Raw genomic sequence first — 18,738 nt, forward strand, 5'->3', positions numbered from 1 at the left:
AGCACATCAACGTTTTGGAGTTGTTTGTGGACATGAACTTTTGTGTTGGGTTGTGGGAACCATATTATTCCTAAATAATCATATGACTCACAAGTCATATTGAACCAAGATGGAACTTACAACATATATGGTTGTAAGTCGCATTGTTATTTTGCGGACTGTACCTTAGGTACTACCTTAATAGCCCTTAGGTACCACCTTAGCCTACCTTAGGTACTACCTTAAGCCACCTTAGGCACTATTTTAGTTAAAGTTAGGTTGTACCTATCCAAAGCATCGAACCTTCCTTTGTCACCCTTAGAGCATGCCATTATGTGATTCTTTTATGTGGTCAAGTGGTTCGCCTTTGGTTTTTTGTGGACTGTACCTTAGGTGCTACCTTAATAGTCCTTAGGTACCACCTTATTCTACCTTAAGTACTACCTTAGTTAAAGTTGGGTTCTACATATCCGAAGCCTTGGACCTTCCTTTGTGACCCTTAGATCATGTCATTATGTTATCTTTTGTGTGGGCCAGTGGTTCACCTTTGATTTTTTAGGGACAGTACCTTAGGTACTACCTTAATAGCCCTTAGATACCACCTTAATCTACCTTAGGTACTACCTTAACCGACCTTAGGTACTATCTTAGTTAAAATTGGGTTCTACCGATCCGAAGCCTCTGACCTTCATTTGTCACCCTTAGACCATGCCTTTATGTGATTCTTTTGTGTGGTCAAGTGGTTCACCTTTGGTTTTTGCGGACTGTACCTTAAGTACTACCTTAATAGCCCTTAGATACCACTTTAATCTACATTAGGTACTACCTTAGTTAAAGTTGGGTTCTACCTATCTGAAGTCTTGGACCTTCCTTTGTGACCCTTAAACCATGCCATTATGTGATTCTTTTGTGTGGGCAAGTGGTTCACCTTTGGTTTTTTGGGTACTATACCTAAGGTACTACCTTAATAGCCCTTAGGTACCATGTTAATCTACCTTAGGTACTAACTTAGTTAAAGTTGGGTTCTACCTATTCAAAGCCTCAGACCTTCTTTTGTGACCCTTAGACCATGCCATTATTTGATTCTTTTGTGTGGGCAAGTGGTTCACCTTTGGTTTTTTGGGGATTGTACCTTAGGCACTACCTTATAGCCCTTAGGTACCACCTTAACCTACTTTAGGTACTACCTTAACCAACCTTAGGTACTACTTTAGTTAAAGTTGGGTTCTACCTATCCAAAGCCTCTGACCTTCCTTTGTGACCCTTAGACCATGCCATTATTTGATTTTTTTTGTGGGCAAGTGGTTCACTTTAGTTTTTTGGGGATTGTACCTTAGGCACTACCTTAATAGCCCTTAGGTACCACTTTAATCTACCAGGTACTACCTTAACCGACCATAAGTACTACTTTAGTTAAAGTTGGGTTCTACCTATCCGAAGCCTCTGACCTTCCTTTGTGACCCTTAGACCATGCCATTATATGATTCTTTTGTCTGGGCAAGTGGTTCACCTTTGGTTTTTTGGGGACTGTACCTTATGTACTATCTTCATAGCCCTTAGGTACCACCTTAATCTACCTTAGGAACTACCTTAACTGACCTTAGGTACTACCTCAGTTAAAGTTGGGTTCTACCTATCCGAAGCCTTTGACCTTCCTTTGTGACCCTTAGACCATGCCATTATGTGATTCTTTTGTGTGGTCAAGTGGTTCACCTTTGGTTTTTTTAGGACTGTACCTTAGGTACTACCTTGATAGCCCTTAGGTACTACCTTGATAGCCCTAAGGTACTACCTTAATCTACCTTAGTTACTACCTTAACCGACCTTAGGTACTACCTTAGTTAAAGTTTGGTTCTACCTATCCGTAGCCTCTAACCTTCCTTTGTCACCCTTAGACCATGCTATTATGTGATTCTTTTGTGTGGTCAAGTGGTTCACCTTTGGTTTTTTGCGGAATGTACCTCAAGTACTACCTTAATAGCCCTTAGGTACCACCTTAATCTAACTTAGGCACTCCCTTAAGGGACCTTAGGTACTACCTTAGTTAAAATTGGGTTCTACCTATTTGAAGCCTCTGACCTTCAATCCCGGACATTGCTTGTTATATTTTAAATTTTGTAGTTTATCATGACTATTATTATCCTACAATGTGGTACACATGTGTGAATTATATACGTTTCGTACTATATTTTTCAATAGTTATGAGTTGATTGATTATCAAAAATTAACCAACAACAATTATGTCATTAGACGACAAACAAGCAAACATACTATGTAGTGTTTGTGGGTCGTAGACATGGAGTGTACGATTCTTGGGCTGAATGTCAAAAGAATGTGCTCCTTTATAAGGGGAGTGTTTACAAATCATATACTTTTAGAGAGGAAGCTGTTTGAGCTTGGGTGTTCTATGGACTAAGATGGAAGAGAAGTGATGAACGTTCATCAGCTGGCAAACCAAAGTTTGAACTTGCAATTGATGATCAGCATTTGTTGCAAAATATTTCATATACATATGTAATCACTTTCTTTGCTAGCTTCTTTGTAGCATGTGTTTTGCTTATTGTAACATTTAGTTTAACATGGGTTGTGGAAATGTGTTATGAATATCAATTTCTAGTAATGCATTTTTCGTAGTGTTCACAAGTATTATGTGATTATTATTATCAACTTTGTTAAACTGAAAATGCTCACTCAAACGTTTGGAGCATAAGACAATTTGTTCATTAAAGGTTACAACATTAAAGAAATTGAGAATTTTTGACACATCATAAGATTTTGAATAAATTCTAGTTGAGATGTAAAGCTAACAACTATATCTATGGAAATTACATCTTAGCATTTTCCAAATTTACATTTTGTCACTCAAACATTTTGCCATTTTGCACAAACTTATTTAACCCATCTTCTTCATTCTAGTGCCTTGATTTTCATTAATCCTTGGATCAACTCATTTGACCAAAAATAATTTTGTGAAAAGACATTTCAAACAAACTTTTAATTTAAGTATATTATATAAATCTTATTTAAATTTTTTGAATGATTTAATTTTTCATTTAAAAATATAGTTACAAATTTTATTAAAATTAATATTTTCATTTGTGGGTTTATGGACAAAAATTTAAGATAATTTTAATAGCAAGTTAGACAAATATATGTATTGACTAATAAGAATTTAAGTACTATTTGTTTTATTGTTTAGGGTTGAATGTAACATCAGATAAAAGAAGAGAGGGGACAACATATCATATCCCATGTTTGGTTAGTGATAGAAGAAGATAAGTTAACCTCACAACTTATCATATCTTATATTCAACCAAACATGGAATAGGGTAACTCGATATTATCAATTGTTTATATATATATATATATATATATATATATATATTACTTATCTTGCAAAATATTTTTTTCGTTAAAAAAGGAAAATTTATAAAATTTATAAAATATATTATTAAATAATATTAATATATTTATTATTCAATATATACAAAATATTTTTATATATTGAATATCATAATATATATAATAAATTTTAATTTATAAAGTTTAAATATTTTAATTATGAATATTATTAAATGTAAAACATAAAAAATATTGAAATGTAATATAATTTTTAATTTAAACATTGAAAAATAATATATACTATATCTTATTTTTATTCATTTACAAATTAAATATAAACATAATATAATATTCAATAACATCATATCTTATTAAAAATCATATATTTACATTTCCTAATATACATGTATATTCTATCCTACTAACCAAACATAACCTTAAAATATTTTCAAACATTTTCATAACTTCTATCAATTTGCATTCCACCCAAATTTTGTTTTCTTTTGTTTCACATTTTTCATCCCATATTTTTCATATTTATATAAATTCAAGTACCAACTTTTAATACCTTCATCATTTTCAACATTGTTGTAGAGAGTCATAAAAAACTTATTTATTTTTAATTAAATGAGATTCTGTCAACATATTTTTAAAATGAGAAATTAACACTCATATAATAATCTTATTTTTCGTAGTGTGGCATCTCAAAATATTGAAAATTTTCTAGCATTCGTTGTAAAATGACTAAAATCATCAAAAATATTTTTCTTCACTTACATAATTATTAAATAAGTTTTTATCTTTTATTTTAAAAGTAAAAAAAAAAAAATTGAATACCAAAAAAATTTAGCATTTATAGAAATTAGAAACAACATTTATATTTTCTATCTAAAAAGAGAAAAATTAAAAGTCTCATATTGACTTACCTACGACAAAAAGGATCCTAAAATCAACCTAACAAACTTCAAACAAGCAATAATCAGCATAAACCAAACCTCATCTCATGCTTTAACTTGCACTGCAATTACAATTAACAAAACAGACCCATAAGAAAACAAAAGAGTAGGATGAGTTTTTTCATATTCTTGTTTGCCATATTCTTGTTTGCCAACTACGCTTTCAGGTGTTTTCTAATAACATATTTGGTGGGGTGCTCATGCAATCTCCTTCTGTACATGATTTTGATCAAAGAGAAATGTTCTGCTTCTACCTTTTCCCTGGAAGTAACATCAGTGGGAAGGTTCGCTAGCTTTGCTTTAGAACTAGCTTTATTTTAACTTTTCATTTATAGAATCATCCTCCATATTGGAAGTACTTCATTTCTATGCCTTCAAATGGATCTACCAATATATGCCATTTCTTTCAAATTCATTCTTTGATCATGTTGCATTTAGGTTGTACATTAATATCCTGTACTGATGACCTTCTGTAGTGGTGTTGACATTGATCTTGACAATGTCAACAAATCATTGAAGAGAACGCATGTACAAGTGCAAAAGATAGGCACAAATACTTTGCAAGGGCACACAAACACAATAATTTAAATGAGAGTTTGATTTCATTTGCCTGCAAAATCAACCCATTTTTACAGCTATAGTCTTGCCTTATACATGTCCAAAAAGCATACAAGACCAATAATCCGTTGATTCAGACTTTGTCTAGGATGACTACGTATGGAATAAATATGAAGAGTCACAATACTGTCTGTTCATACTCATAATATTCAAATAATGTCTGTATTGGACCCTATTGGCACTTTAAAGATTTCAATGACTACGTATCGGTCAAACTAGTGAACCATGAATTAGTAATTTTTTTTTATTCAATGACTGATCTTATTCTAAAAACATTTATTTAAAAGATTTCAAATTAACACTACCTAAAGGCATTGATATATATATAGAGGCTTTGGGTGTCAATTAAGCCAAAATATTTAATTACATCGCTTCTAGTATTTAAGTGTGCACACATGATGCAACTTTTTGTTTGAATGATATTACATGGACAATTACTTGTTGAATATTTAAATGTTAATAATAATATTATTATTAAAGAAAACTTAGAAATAAACATTTAATGACTCAAATATTCTTTATTTCTAAAATTAAATTATACTTCTCTCTTCTTTAAACAATTTTTTCATAAATGAATGTGTTCAAACATTTTTCAAGATCTATTTATCTCAATAAACATAACTTTCAGAATTTTCTTTTATCTTCTCTTCATTTATATTCATAATTGTTTTGAATTAATTTTGATTTATCTATTAAAAATTAGTTGTGGTTTACATTCTTTGTACAATATTTATTATTATCATCATTATTATTATAACAAAGAAATGATTAAAAATATTTGCTCACAAATAAGGTTAAAAAATTTTATATAAGAAAAATAAAATGTGGTAAACTTGTTTTTAGGCAAACCCTTAAATATTTTCATTAATTAATATATATATATATTTTTTTACAATTTTTCCAAATTCATGTGGTATAATTTGAGTGAAAATTTATTAAAAACTCGAAAAATAAATATTTGATATATTTAATAATCTTGTTTTCCAGGCAATAAAATCTTCTTGTCTGTTGAAGCCTCGCATCACCCGGGGTCCTCGCAGTAGCCAGATGGACGCTCCCTTTCAACTGATGATGATTCTTGCCTCAATCAACCTGCAAAAGACGTTCGGACAGGTTGTCCAAACACATCCTCCGATGGTTTTGTTAGCCTTCTCTCTGATAATCAATCTTCCCTTTTTACTGAGTAAGAAAGCTTACCTTCTTTCCTCGCATGAAGGCTCTTTTATAGTGTCAGAAGCTCTGTCCCCTTTAATGGTAGGAAGACTTTTTGTCTTGTCATGATGGCGCTGAGGTAGTGGCAGAGCCATCATTGTCCTGCAGGTGCCTGTCAGATATTGTGGAGGGGATGGCTTGCCGTCATTCTTGTCCTTTCGCTCTACAGGCGGCGGAATGCGGGCTGTGATAGGTTGTCTGAGGTGACTCAGTATGATCCCGTCGAAAGTGCTTCTGGCAGTGTAGGCCAAGATGGCCCGCGTTTCACGACCAAGGCTTTTGATTAAGTTGCTAACGCTGGGTTCAGACAACATATCCGGACAAGAGAGTGGGTCGTCCGGATCGTGGGTTTGAGAGTGTCGTACGCCCTCCGGAGGGAATCCGGATAGAGAATTGATGTGCCACATGTCCCCTGGAGGGGTGCTGTGCGGGATTGCCACGTGGGCGTTTGGGGATGGTCCCTACAATGCCCCCCTTTTAACCTGACTATTTTGCCCGGGCAAAAAAGGCGGGTTAAAAATGATGCTTTTAAACCTTTCATTTCTTTTTTGGGGTTTATGTGCCACGTGGTGTTGCAAAAGGGGGAGTATTTATGGCGAGTCGCCGTTCTTGGGGGGATTTCTAGGCGGCATGTCGTTTCGACAGTGGCACGGTTGGGCACCTGGTTGTTTTGAGTATCGAGGAGTCGCATCCCTTAAATAGGGAATCCAGCCCCTGCAACTACATTTTTCCTTCTGCGTTTTTTTCTCGTCTGTATTTTCCCTTTGCCTCTATGTTCATCTTCACTTGTGATTGAGGGTCGCTTTCTAGGGCTTCTGTTAGCGACATTCCTGTCATAAGGGCGACTGTATCGTGGCCTTCGTTCCAGTTGCAAGCTTGCACCAGGTATGTTCTGTATTTCTATCTCCTCATCTTAAGCTTCCTGTTTCTTCAATTTTTGCTGGCTTGTTGGGTATTTTGTTTGCGATTGAGGGTCAGAGGTAATGTTTAGGGTTTTTCAGGGGGTTTTGATTTTGTTTTGGGCCCATTGTGGCTTTTGTTGCCTCCCTGTTGCCTTTACGGATGACTGAACCGTATTTGGGGTAGAGTTAGGGGTTAGGCTTGGGGTTTTGGCTATTTTAGGCCTTCTGGGTCATTTGTTCTCAGGGCTGTGGGGCCGGGTACCTCTGTTTTGACTGTTGGCATTCCGCCATGTAGGTTTTGTTTCGGCCTCACGCTTTAACATGCCTACGAAAAAGGATGTGGCTTCGTCCAGTGCAGCTGGGCCTAGTGGAAAAAGTGTATCCGAGCAGACCTACTCGGGGAAGCCTACTGACAAGCTGAACGAGAGGGAGTTTTGTGAGCATTTCTGTATCTCGAACGATGTCTCTATTCAGCTAGTGGACGAGAATGCTATGTCCACTGAGAAAGCTGTCAACCACGTCGTTTACTTTTCCAAGGAGCAATTCAATGCGGGGCTCCAGTTTCCTCTTCCGTCTTTCTTCAAAGAGTTCATCCACTTCACTCAAATTTCTCCAGCTTATGTCCATCCCAATATTGTCCGGGTGTTGATGGGGTGCAGCATTCTAAATATGCTGTTCAATTTGGATCTTTCCTTGCTGGAGGTCCTCTTTGTTTACACCATCAAGAAGGGGAAGACATACCTCTTTAGCCTGTTTGCCCATATCCCATCCCTTCAATTGGTGACCAACCTTTCGGATTCGAACAAGGGGGGAGCCAAAGGGCATGTACTGGTCAGCGGTCACTAGGCCGGTCTGTCGAAGCCTCCGGAAAGGGAGTTTACCCCCAACCGTCCGTTGACGCTTCCAGGTAGGGTAGCTCTTGGTGTTTGTCCAGTGTTGGTTTTTGACTCTTGATTCAGTGTTATCAGATGACTAACCTCTTTTGTTTTGGGTAACGCAGGTACACACAAAAGGGGTCGCTTGGTCAAGTGGGTGGAGAAGGCCTCTTTCGATCGTTTGAACAGGCTGTTCGAGATCACTTCCATTGAGAGGCACTACCAGACACTTCTTTCTGCCCGGAACCTGTTGGCTGTCGTCTGGGAACCTCAGCCGTACGTCCTCAATATTCTCCCTAGGTGACTACCCAAGGTTGTAGTGCCCGGGGAACACTTTGTACTGAAAGATCTGTCTTTTTACGAAAGGGCTCGCGAGGCTGACGCAAAGGCGTGCCAGGAGCACCTTGACCAGCGGGAGGAGAAGAGGCAGGAGAGGACACCGAGGAAAGCACCTGTAAAAGAAAGGGCTTGGCGAGAAGAGGTCGGCGAGAAAGGACGCGAATCTTCTCCCGCGGTCCGTTCTTTGACTGCAAAGAAGAAGAAAAAGAAAACCATTGCGCAGGCTCTCCAGGTAGTGTCTCCGGCTCTTGATTTTTAGTCTTCATCCTCCGACTCTGCGTCCAGTCGATCGAATAACCCTGCCCCGAAGCCTGAGGATACTTCTAGATCTCCACATCTTGAGACTTTCCATTCGGGGCCTGGCTCTTTCCAACCTCAGTCGGACTTCGTTGGCCTGAGAGTCGTGCACGAGCTGATGAAGTGAGAGACATGAACGACCTCAGAACTGGGTTTTTGCAAAGGCATCGTAAGCGGCTGTACGATCCCATAGATCTTGCGCCTTCTCCAGCCAAGAGGGTTTGCCTAGACAGAGGTGGGGAGGATCCAGTGACAGAAGTTCCTTTGTCAATTATGGCCCATCTGGACGAGGCGGGTTCTAGTGCGGCTGCAGCAGTTCAGCCAAACGCTGTAGGATCTAATGTAGCAGCAACGGCTTGGCCTGACGTTCCAGGGCCTAGTGCAGCGGCCGTTGCCCAACCAGGTGTAATTGCTCACAACAACGCCCCAACTGCAGTGGAGACCCGTGGGACAGAGGGGGTTCCGGAGGCAGCGATTGACGAGGAGGCTCTAGACGAGAAGAGTAGTCCAGCTGCCACGGTTCCTCCAAGCTGGGAGGAAATGATGGAGATGCTGAAGGGAGTGCCATGTTTCACGGATGCCGAGGCTCCTTCCACAAGGATGTTTGACTTCTTTTCGCTTACCAAGTGGGTCTCTGTGAACATGGGTGGTGATCCTCCTGCCTTTGTCAAGGCCCGACTTCTTTTTGGCACCCTTGAGTCCATCGTGTCTTGTATTCAACATCTGCAGGAGTGGACGATCCCTGAGACTACAGAAGTGGTAATAATTTCTTTGCTACTTTTTCCTTCTTCCTTAGCAATTGTTACTCCTTTGCATGACATTAGCTTTTGTTTTGTTGTTGTTCTGCGCAGGTCGTGGTTGGCATCGCTACATGATGCATATGCGCAAACAGCTCTTCAAGCGGCTGGAAGTGGCGGAGGCTATGCGCGCCTTCATCTCTCACCATCCGGGTGGTGTTGAGGAGATGCGCTCGCGGTTAGAGAAGGTGGAGGCTGAGTTGGTTGCTGCTCAGAAGGCCGTAGCGGATGGGGCGAAGAAGCTGAGCCAGGCTGAGGAGGAGAAGGGGTTGTCCGAGATGAGGTGAACCTACTGAAAGGGGAAAAAAGGGCCTTGGAGGGTCAAATCAAAGGGGTGGAGCAGGAGAATTCTCAGCTTAAGAATGAGGTGGACGAACTTCGGGCTAGCCTCGCAGCTCAGAAGAAGGAGACGGAGAGGTTGCAGGCAGGCCTAATTGCTCAGAGGGAGAAGATGGAGTCCAAGTTTGCCGCTCAGAAGAAGGAACTGGAGACGGAGTATCAAAGGCAGGTAGACGAGATGTACTTCTTCGACTATCGTTGCTACATGAAGAATAACGACATTATGCATGATGTTCTGACGATGAGGATGCGATACCCGGAGGCCCTCCTTGTTGAGATTTCTTTGTGTGCAGTCCTCCTTATACTTTTTCTCTTTGTTTTGCTGCTTTTAGGGCGGCGAATTTTGTAAAGACAATTTTTTAGTCCTTTATAAATACTTTACACTTCTTTACTTTTCTCTACCTTTTGCTTCTTTTTATTGGTAATATTGCTTAAGGTTAGATACATTTCATGGACGGAGCAACAGGGTTCCGTCTAACTTTTGTAGGTGATAGGCTCCGCTTTCACTTGCCTTAGTTACAATATAAGGACCTTCCCAATTCACTTGGAATTTCCCGGCTCCTCTTTCAGCGGTGTTTTCGAAAACCTTTCAAAGGACCAGCGTTCCGATCTTGAAGACCCGGGGTCGTGCCTTGCGGTTATAGTGAGTGGCCGCTCTTTCCTGGTAGTCAGCCATCCGAATGGACGCGTTTTCTCTCACTTCATCCACCCAGTCTAGGTTCCTTCCTAGTTCCGTACTTTCATCACTCTGTCCTCGTGCATCAGTCCGAATAGTGGGCAAACCTATTTCTATGGGGATGATTGCATCCCTGTCATATGCAAGGGCGAAGAGAGTGTTTCCCGTGGGTCACCCAGGCATGGTTCGGTAGGCCCATAGGTCGTCGGGCAGTTCCTCTACCCACTTTCCTTTAGCTTGCTCGAGCCTCTTCTTTAAGGCAGTCGCCAAGGTTTTATTTGTCGCTTCTACTTGCCCATTGCTTTGAGAGTAACGTAGTGTGGAGTACAAATTCTGGATTTTGAGCTTCGAGCAGAAATTTCGGAAGGCGATGCTGTCAAACTACGGACCATTGTCGGTTATGATTGCTTGAGGGATCCCAAAGCGACAAATGTTGTTCTTCCACACAAATTTGGTGACATCCTTGTCCTTAATGTTGGCATATGCCTCTACTTCTACCCATTTGCTGAAATAGTTTGTGGCAACGAGCATGAATTTCTTCTGGGCAGCTGCGGTTGGTAAAGGTCCTACTATGTCCATCCCCCATTGTGCAAAAGGCCAAGGGCTGGAAATTGACTTCAACGTTTTAGACGGCACATGCGGTATGGGGGCATGTGTGGACCCGCATTTTTCACGTGCGTCCCACTCGATCGGCGAGACTCGCTTTTTTATTATTTTGTGAAAAATTGATTTTTGGAAAAAAAGTTGGAGTCGCCACTTATTTTATTTTTATTTTAAAGGGAAAATAAAACAAGAAAGAAAAACCCTAAAATGTGACTCCAAAATTTTTGGAAAAGCATGTCTTTGAAAACCCAAGTCTCGGTCCGGGGATCAGGTTACTTATTGGGAAGGTACCTCTAGGAGGTAGCACCCCTCTAAGCCCTATAAAGGTCTCTACTGACAAAGTTAAGGGAAGTGTGACCATTAATCAGTTAATTATAGGTACCTAAGTAGGCTAGGTGATTTCAAATATTGCATGCCTAACAAGAAAACCAACCATAAGAGAGAGTCGAAGTGCGTACCTGAACGGCTTCTTGAGTGCTATTATAAAACATCAATGCTTAGTTTAGATGATATATCATACAAAGTGTTTTATCCAAGCAAATCAAGCATATATCAAAACATCCAAGAATTGCATCATGTATGGATATAGTCATTAGTAACATATGTGTCAATAGAATTCTCAAAAATAGGTGTGAAGGAGGGTACCTGGATAGCGAGCTAGTACTCCTCTATAGGAAACAAGAGCATCTCAACAATAAATATTAAGTCAATTCAAGTATTTCATCAAGAAGAATCAAAAATCAACATATCAAGTAAACAGTATTGAAGTAGGTATCATGAATGTCGGGCCCCCACCAAAGCCCTAATTAATTTCGCATGAGTTGATTCCATTAATTCCATGACTTGGAATTATGGAGTTTGTTCATGCTTAGGAAAATCAAGAAAAACACGAAAATAGTTAAAGTCAAAGAAAACAGTGAAAGTGCATACCCGAAGTAAAGTGGCAGCAAATTGCATGTTAAAATCTGGATTTTGTACCTAGAAGCTTCTAAAGAAGTTTAAAGAAAACTGTAGTTATTTTGACGTAGAATGGTTTTGAAATCTAGATTTAAGATGTATAAAATCACAAAAGAAGAAAAAGAAACAATAGAAGGAGTATGATGCGTGGTGAGGTGGCCAAGCTGGATTAGTGTCTAGGCTACTTTTGAGACTGAATTACTTGGGTTGCTTGAGGATGTTTCTGTAGATTGCTGAAATGGAATTCTGCATTCTTACATCAGTGGTCGCTGTCTGCAAACTCAATTCACTCATACAACTGTGGAGAAAGAAATTTCACTACCATCTCTTCCTAAAGTTCCTGTTTTCATGCTACTGGCATCACAACCCAAACCAGATTGGTGCACTCCAACTGATGTCTTCCAATATTTCTTCTAATTCAGGTTCAGAGAATGACAAGAAGTCACTTGGATTCACCACATTGGAGAAAGTAGAACCATTGTCATCATCCTAAAGGTGCTTCGCCATGGCAGAAAAGAGGAAACGTTGGCAGAAAAGCAATTTCTACTTATCATCTGATCTGGAAATGTGCATGAGCAATTCCCCTTATATTAACACCAGGGTTCTGTTTCTGTCATCAACCTGCTAAACATTAACTGAATGCTTACATCTTTATTGATTCGTGCCCAATTGGTGTCTCAGCTGATTCGTGTGCAGCTGGTGCTCCTTGATTGAGGGATTAATCAACAAAATTTATAACCTATTACACCATATACTAGGGTAGCAAAGACAAAGCTACTATAGCATAGTGGCTCTAGGATTGTTCACTGGGATGGGTTTTCACTTCACAAATGATATTAATTCAAAGTTGAATTGGTGCCTTTTCATTTCAATGTTAGTTTTAAAAGAAAACATAAAGATGTTTGAATGAAAAAAAGTTTGGTTTTAAACTAACCAAAAATAGTAACTGATTTTACTTACAAAGAAAAGTGTTTCTTGGAGTTTCAGATCACTAGGCTCAAATTCCTCATACAAAAAGGGAGTTCCGGTCACTTGTTTCTTTTCCTCGCATTAGAGAATTAACATATAGTTCATTCTCCAACCGGTGCTGTACAAATGCTTCCCATTAATGGGTTCAAACACTAAATCCCTCTCACTGATGCATCTTGCAATGGCTCAAACCTCTCACCTAGCACTTGCCATTCAAGGTGATCTTTAACCTTGGATTTCCCTTTTCAAGCTCGCAAGAGATAACTAATGGATGTCTCCTTGGAGTCCAAAAGCTTACCAAGTGTTGGCAATTCCAGAAAATCCTACCTTCAAGTCACCTCCCAAAGGCTCGCAAGGGGTAAACTAGTGCATCTCCATGGACGGAGATCACTTGCCTTACCAAGTGTTGGCCCAGGTGATTTAAAGGCGTTTTAAGTTAACTAAAAACATAGAAATCACTAACGGGTTACACTTTCTCTTCATTAAAAACTAAAACAACAAAACTTCCAAATTATGCATGTGGAAACTTACCCGGCTTTCCTCACTCCAAGAGACAAAGAGCCTAGCCTCTCATCTTCTAAGGAAAAATCCTCAGAGAATGTTTGGCTAGCAAGAAAATGAAAATGAAAATGAAGGAAAAACAGAGCAAGGCTCTGTATATTCTATATATTTATCTATCTATTTCTATATTACATACATAATTACAGTGGATGCAAGGGAGTTTATATAGGAAGGTAATTTACCCTTCCTTGGATACTTCCTAGCTAAGGAATTACATGAGTGGTTGAATACAAGGAGAAAATGAAAATTTAGACACAAAAATCTGAAGAAAAATATCCCAAAGTGTCGGTCACAAATATCGGGAAACACTAAGGACCATTTCGCAGGTGAAAATGGTGTCTGCGAGATTTCGCAGACACTCAAGAGGGCTGCGAAATCATTTCGCAACAACATGCTATCTTCGTAGGGCTGCGAAGTTGGCTTCCACCTTGAGGTTCCAAGCTTCCCTCTCGCGGTATACGTCGGGCAACTTCAGGAGGGAATCCACAACACTGTACAAAAAGGCTGCGAAATCATTCCGCAACAAAAGGGTGATTTCGCAACACTTTGCTGAATCCTTCCTTCAGTTTGGAGCAGTCATCTTCCAAAGGCTGTAACTTCCTCATTTTAGCTCCAAATCGTACACGGTTTGAAGCGTTGGATTCTTGACTTCCTGAGCTTTGAAATGGTATATAGAATGTAGAAAATAGACTTCGGGAAGTGCTCCAAAAGTGCGAAAGAAGACTGCAGCTGCTGTCCTCTGTTTTCTTCACTCTGTTTTTCCTCTCTCCTTGCTTCTCTCCTTGCATACTTTGAACGACTAAGGCAAAGGACTATCAGGCTCCAAATCTTGGTTTCTTCATGAATTTGAGCTTCCATAAGCTTTGCCATAACTTGTTCAAGTAGCTCCTCCATCATTTGGCATGCTTGAATTGATTCATAAGCTGATAAAAACATGTAAACTTGCCACAAAATGGTTAAAACCAATTACTAAGGACCTTAATGAATTAATTGGGTTAAATGAATATGATTACTACTCAAAGGTGCTTAAAACCATTATAATTAGGTCTACAAAATAGCACTTTTTGGTAGTAATCATTTATTGATCTTCAGATGTTCAGTTTCCCGAATAACTTCCCATTCTTTAGGCATATCAAATTGCCCAGAATCAGAAACTATCTCTCAGTCAATAGGATTCAGCAACTTCTTTGCGTGTGTGAAGGCAAAGGGGCAGTAAGTTAGAGCTTACTGATGGATCCTACATTTCTGGACTTTCGAGAGTGACCTCCTAGAAGACACCGTACTCCACCATTCTCTTATTTCTCCTTTGCTATTTAGATTTGGTAAGGTACACAAGCTCTTTGAAGATGGTTGACCCAGACCTTCTCGTCCCCATGCTGATCTGTACTCATCATAATCTGATTCTCCCCTTGCTTTATGTCAGCACATATGCTGTAAGCTCATCGCAGAGGATACGAATTCCATGGTTCCATGCACAGGATCAGAGAGGGTAAGTTACTGAGGAAGTCTTGATTAAGGGGAACACCATTATTCACTATCATCAATGCTTGTTTCCTTTTCGTAAAAAAAAAGATCTCACTCTAGACTTCAATTTCAATTTCTCGTTCTGAATTTGCATCAACAACAGAAGGCTGAGTGGCTTCCATTAAAAGGTAAAATAAAAAAGAAGACCAGTTGTGACAGCCATTTGATCAATTAAATCATCAACTCCTGGCATTGGAGCTATCTTTAGATGCTTTTGTACAGAAGTTGGGGGTTCTGCTGTGGGCTGTCTTCTAGCTCTGCATGAGATGCTGACAGCGGTGAGGATGTTGAAGGGTTGTTTCTTGATAATACATGCAGTGTAGGGAATTCAGACTCAAAAGATTGTGATGGTTCAATATATCGGGGATGGTGGCGATCTCATAATGGATTCATCATAGTTTTAAGAGGTAAAGGATGGCTTGATCGGCTGTTGCAATGTTTGTATCAATCGTATTTTGGTCTTTCTCTGTCCATCTCTTTACTAACAAGATGTTCTCTTCTATCTTGCCACTTTGTATCCAAGGAGACTGAGTAACATAGGTCTTTGTTCCACACAGTTTAAAGATACCAGATATCTTAGACACCTCTCAGAACATACAGGATAGTAAGCTTGACTTGTCTGAGCTTACAGCACCACAAACAGCAACCCTCATGCCACGGCACACCCGCAAATTAATATCCTTCATTGTTCCCAAAGCTTGATCAATAACAGAGAGTTTACCTTCGCATTCCTTCATGTTTGTCAAGGTCAACTACTCGTTCGCAATTATATCTGAATTTCATCTTTGCAAGAGGTTCCAGGTACGGTCTGGTTAAGTATCCACTATTATCAAGCGGTTCCTTATCCAATTTATCCTCACTATCTTTCCCCTCCTCAATTTTCTCAGAAGAAGACTGCCTTGGAGATCCTGTGTCAGATATCCCATGAATGCTCTGACATTAGGACAGAGACTGCACTAAACTTGACACCAAATTCAAAGCAGCGTGAAGACTTGCTTTATTTATGATGCTAGCTCGGTCACCATTCCATCCACTCCTTGCGGAAGCAACATCTTTAATATCATCTGATTCTTTAAAGAATGATTCATCAAAATATTTGTCATCAATCTGTTTGACACCACTGTCTAAAAGAGGGAGATATGACTCAGAATCAGTATCAGATGCTTCGAAACCTATCTCATTTTTCTCTCTGGACAGCTCTATTTCCACTGATTCACACTGTCCATCTAGAACATTTTGGATGATATCGATTTTTAATTTGCATCTTTCAAGCTTCTGGCACATCCTATATGGACTTTCAATGGGACAAAACTGCTATTCAGGACCTTCAATCAGACTGGTTTTGTGCATTGGAAGTATGATGTGTGGCAAGGTGGCCAAGAAGGAGTGGAGCCTCAAAATTCGGGATAGAAGGACCCAATTCATCGTCAGGATATTCAGTGGTCAAAAGCATTTCCATGTATTAGGTAACTTGGTCCATGAGCTCAAATGGGTTCTCCCCAACATTGATCAAACACGGAACATAAAATTCAAAATCCCCAATTTCTTTGTATTGACAGATTTCCTGCATTCTGTGTTAATTTCCCACCACCAAGATTTGATTCAATGGTTCTACTAGAATATGTACCCTTGTCGTTGCCATCACCAAGCAGACTCCTCATTGTTATTTTTCATCCATAATCGGACCGAATCTGTAAATGAATGGTTTCCTTCACTTTGCGAAATTCCTTCACGCTGTCGCTGCTGTGTTCCTGCTGCATCCATGAGTCCTTGTTGGCTGTTTCTATTCCGACTATTCTTTCCAATCTCTATAGCCAATGGTGCAATCCACTGGTCGTCAGATATTCCGTTTGAAGCTGGGGAATTTTCTTGTTCAAACCATCAGACTTGAAAACTGGATCACTTAAAATGCTAGCTAGGTGCCGAGCCACTCCTCCATCTATCATGTTTTTTTCTTTTTTTTGCCCTTTTTTATATAGCAATAAAAAAAAAGTTCTTCAAAGGATTACACTCCAGGTTCGAAAATGAAGATAATGTTTTAACGAGTTTACTGATTACTCGCATGTGCCTTTCAGTAGAACAGCTGCATAGAACGGAATTTGAAGAAGTTTATCTGCAACATCTACCTCTGTCAATAGCACACCCTTAAGGATTTCTTCTTCCAGCCAGGACCAAAACTGTGCAAGAGCAACTGCATCCCTTAGATGAGAATTGCGCATCCCTTCTAATTCAGCCTGATTTCTCACAGCCTTCGCCAGCAAAATAGGTGAAATCTTATAAACTCCAGTGGGCACCCCAGATTGACCATTGGCGACTCCATATGCCTCAGACTTATTTTTCCTCTTATTATCAAGGCTCCCAGAATACTGGTCACAAGCAGCCTCGTAAGTGTTGACAATAGCAACATTAACAGAAGACGTATCCAACTAGAGGTGTGCCCCTTTCGCTGCCAAATTCTTTATTTCAGCTAGAATGGATTTATATGGTCTCAACTCCATGCCTACATTCTTCAAGTGATCCATCACTTCTGGGCTGACTTTAGAATCATCAATAAATAATTTTGCCCCATCAATCTCCACAATAAAGTATGCACACATAACAGGTGAGTTTGGAACATCATTTCCTCTCAAGTTTAACAGCCAAGAAACTTCATCAAGCATAGAAACAACAATAGCAGAACAACCAGCATCAATGAGTTCAGACCTCAGGGAAGACAATTTCGATGAGACATCTAAACCAGCATACGTCAGCTCATGCACTCTAATTGGTTTTCTTGGAGGCTCCGGCCTTGATTCTTTCCATATTTCATCCACAAGATTTAAATCATATAGGTAAACCAATTCATGATTCTTCTTAGCAATGGCCTCTTTCAATTCCTCTGCAGCATCAGAAGAAAAAAAAAAGGATCAATGCCAATTCTGCAAACAGGAGCCAAAACATCATTAAGCCATTCACTGGTTGTAGGAACTCCATAGTTACCAACCCGCATAAGAATCCAATTAGAGCTTAACTGCTTCTCTGCCTGGAGAAAATAACGCCCATCTGTCCAAAGAGCTCCTTTATCCTTTGTGACAACAGCAGTACCAGCACTGCCAGTAAACCCTGATATGTAGGCCCTCCTCATATAACATTCAGCAATGAACTCACTCTAGAAGCCAAAATAGAAGTGCTTCAGAATTAAATATCCAGTTGACTCACCGACGACAAGTACTATGTGATAAATGGAACCAAAGAACATGAATCCAGATAAACCTCCAAGTGGAACTGGAGGCTTAATTTGTTCCCTGGTGGGCGTCCTGGGAAGGGATAATATACGCATCAATTCCAATTCTGGGCTTCGAGAACAGCTCACGCAGAGAACGAAGCTTCTCATCCTGCTCGGAATCGGCAGATTTCTTCCGAAACTGAGAAGAGGGTTTTGCGGTAATGGAAGCGTAGTTTCGAACAAGGAAAATAAGGCGGTTCTGGGATTTTGGGCAGAAACTGTGGGGACTCTTGAATTTGTAGAAAATGGGAAGCGAGTGAGAGAGGAAATGAAGACAACGGGAATGCAGCTGAGAAGAACGAGGAGAGAAAGCCGTTGAGAGGGTGAGAGGAGACATCAGTGATGATGTTGTTCATTACTGGAAAGCTGGTCTTTTCAGTAGAGGCTATCATACTGTGGGCCACTGCCCGAATTCTTTTCAGCAAAAGCAGTTGCTTTCAAGACAGAAGTTGTTGCCAAAATCATCAAGATCCCCTCTGGGCTTCGTGCGTTTACTGCCAAGAAATTCGACTCTTCTGGCACAGTCA

General features: G+C 39.6%; 1 pseudogene; it reads right to left on the reverse strand.

Annotated features, from left to right (window-relative positions):
• Positions 1–16,385: 16,385 nt before the first annotated feature.
• Positions 16,386–18,184, reverse strand: LOC100241810 (aminopeptidase P2-like; annotated as a pseudogene).
• Positions 18,185–18,738: the final 554 nt, after the last annotated feature.

This window comes from Vitis vinifera, chromosome 15 (genome assembly GCF_030704535.1).
Source record: "Vitis vinifera cultivar Pinot Noir 40024 chromosome 15, ASM3070453v1".
NCBI classification, from domain to species: Eukaryota; Viridiplantae; Streptophyta; class Magnoliopsida; order Vitales; family Vitaceae; genus Vitis; species Vitis vinifera.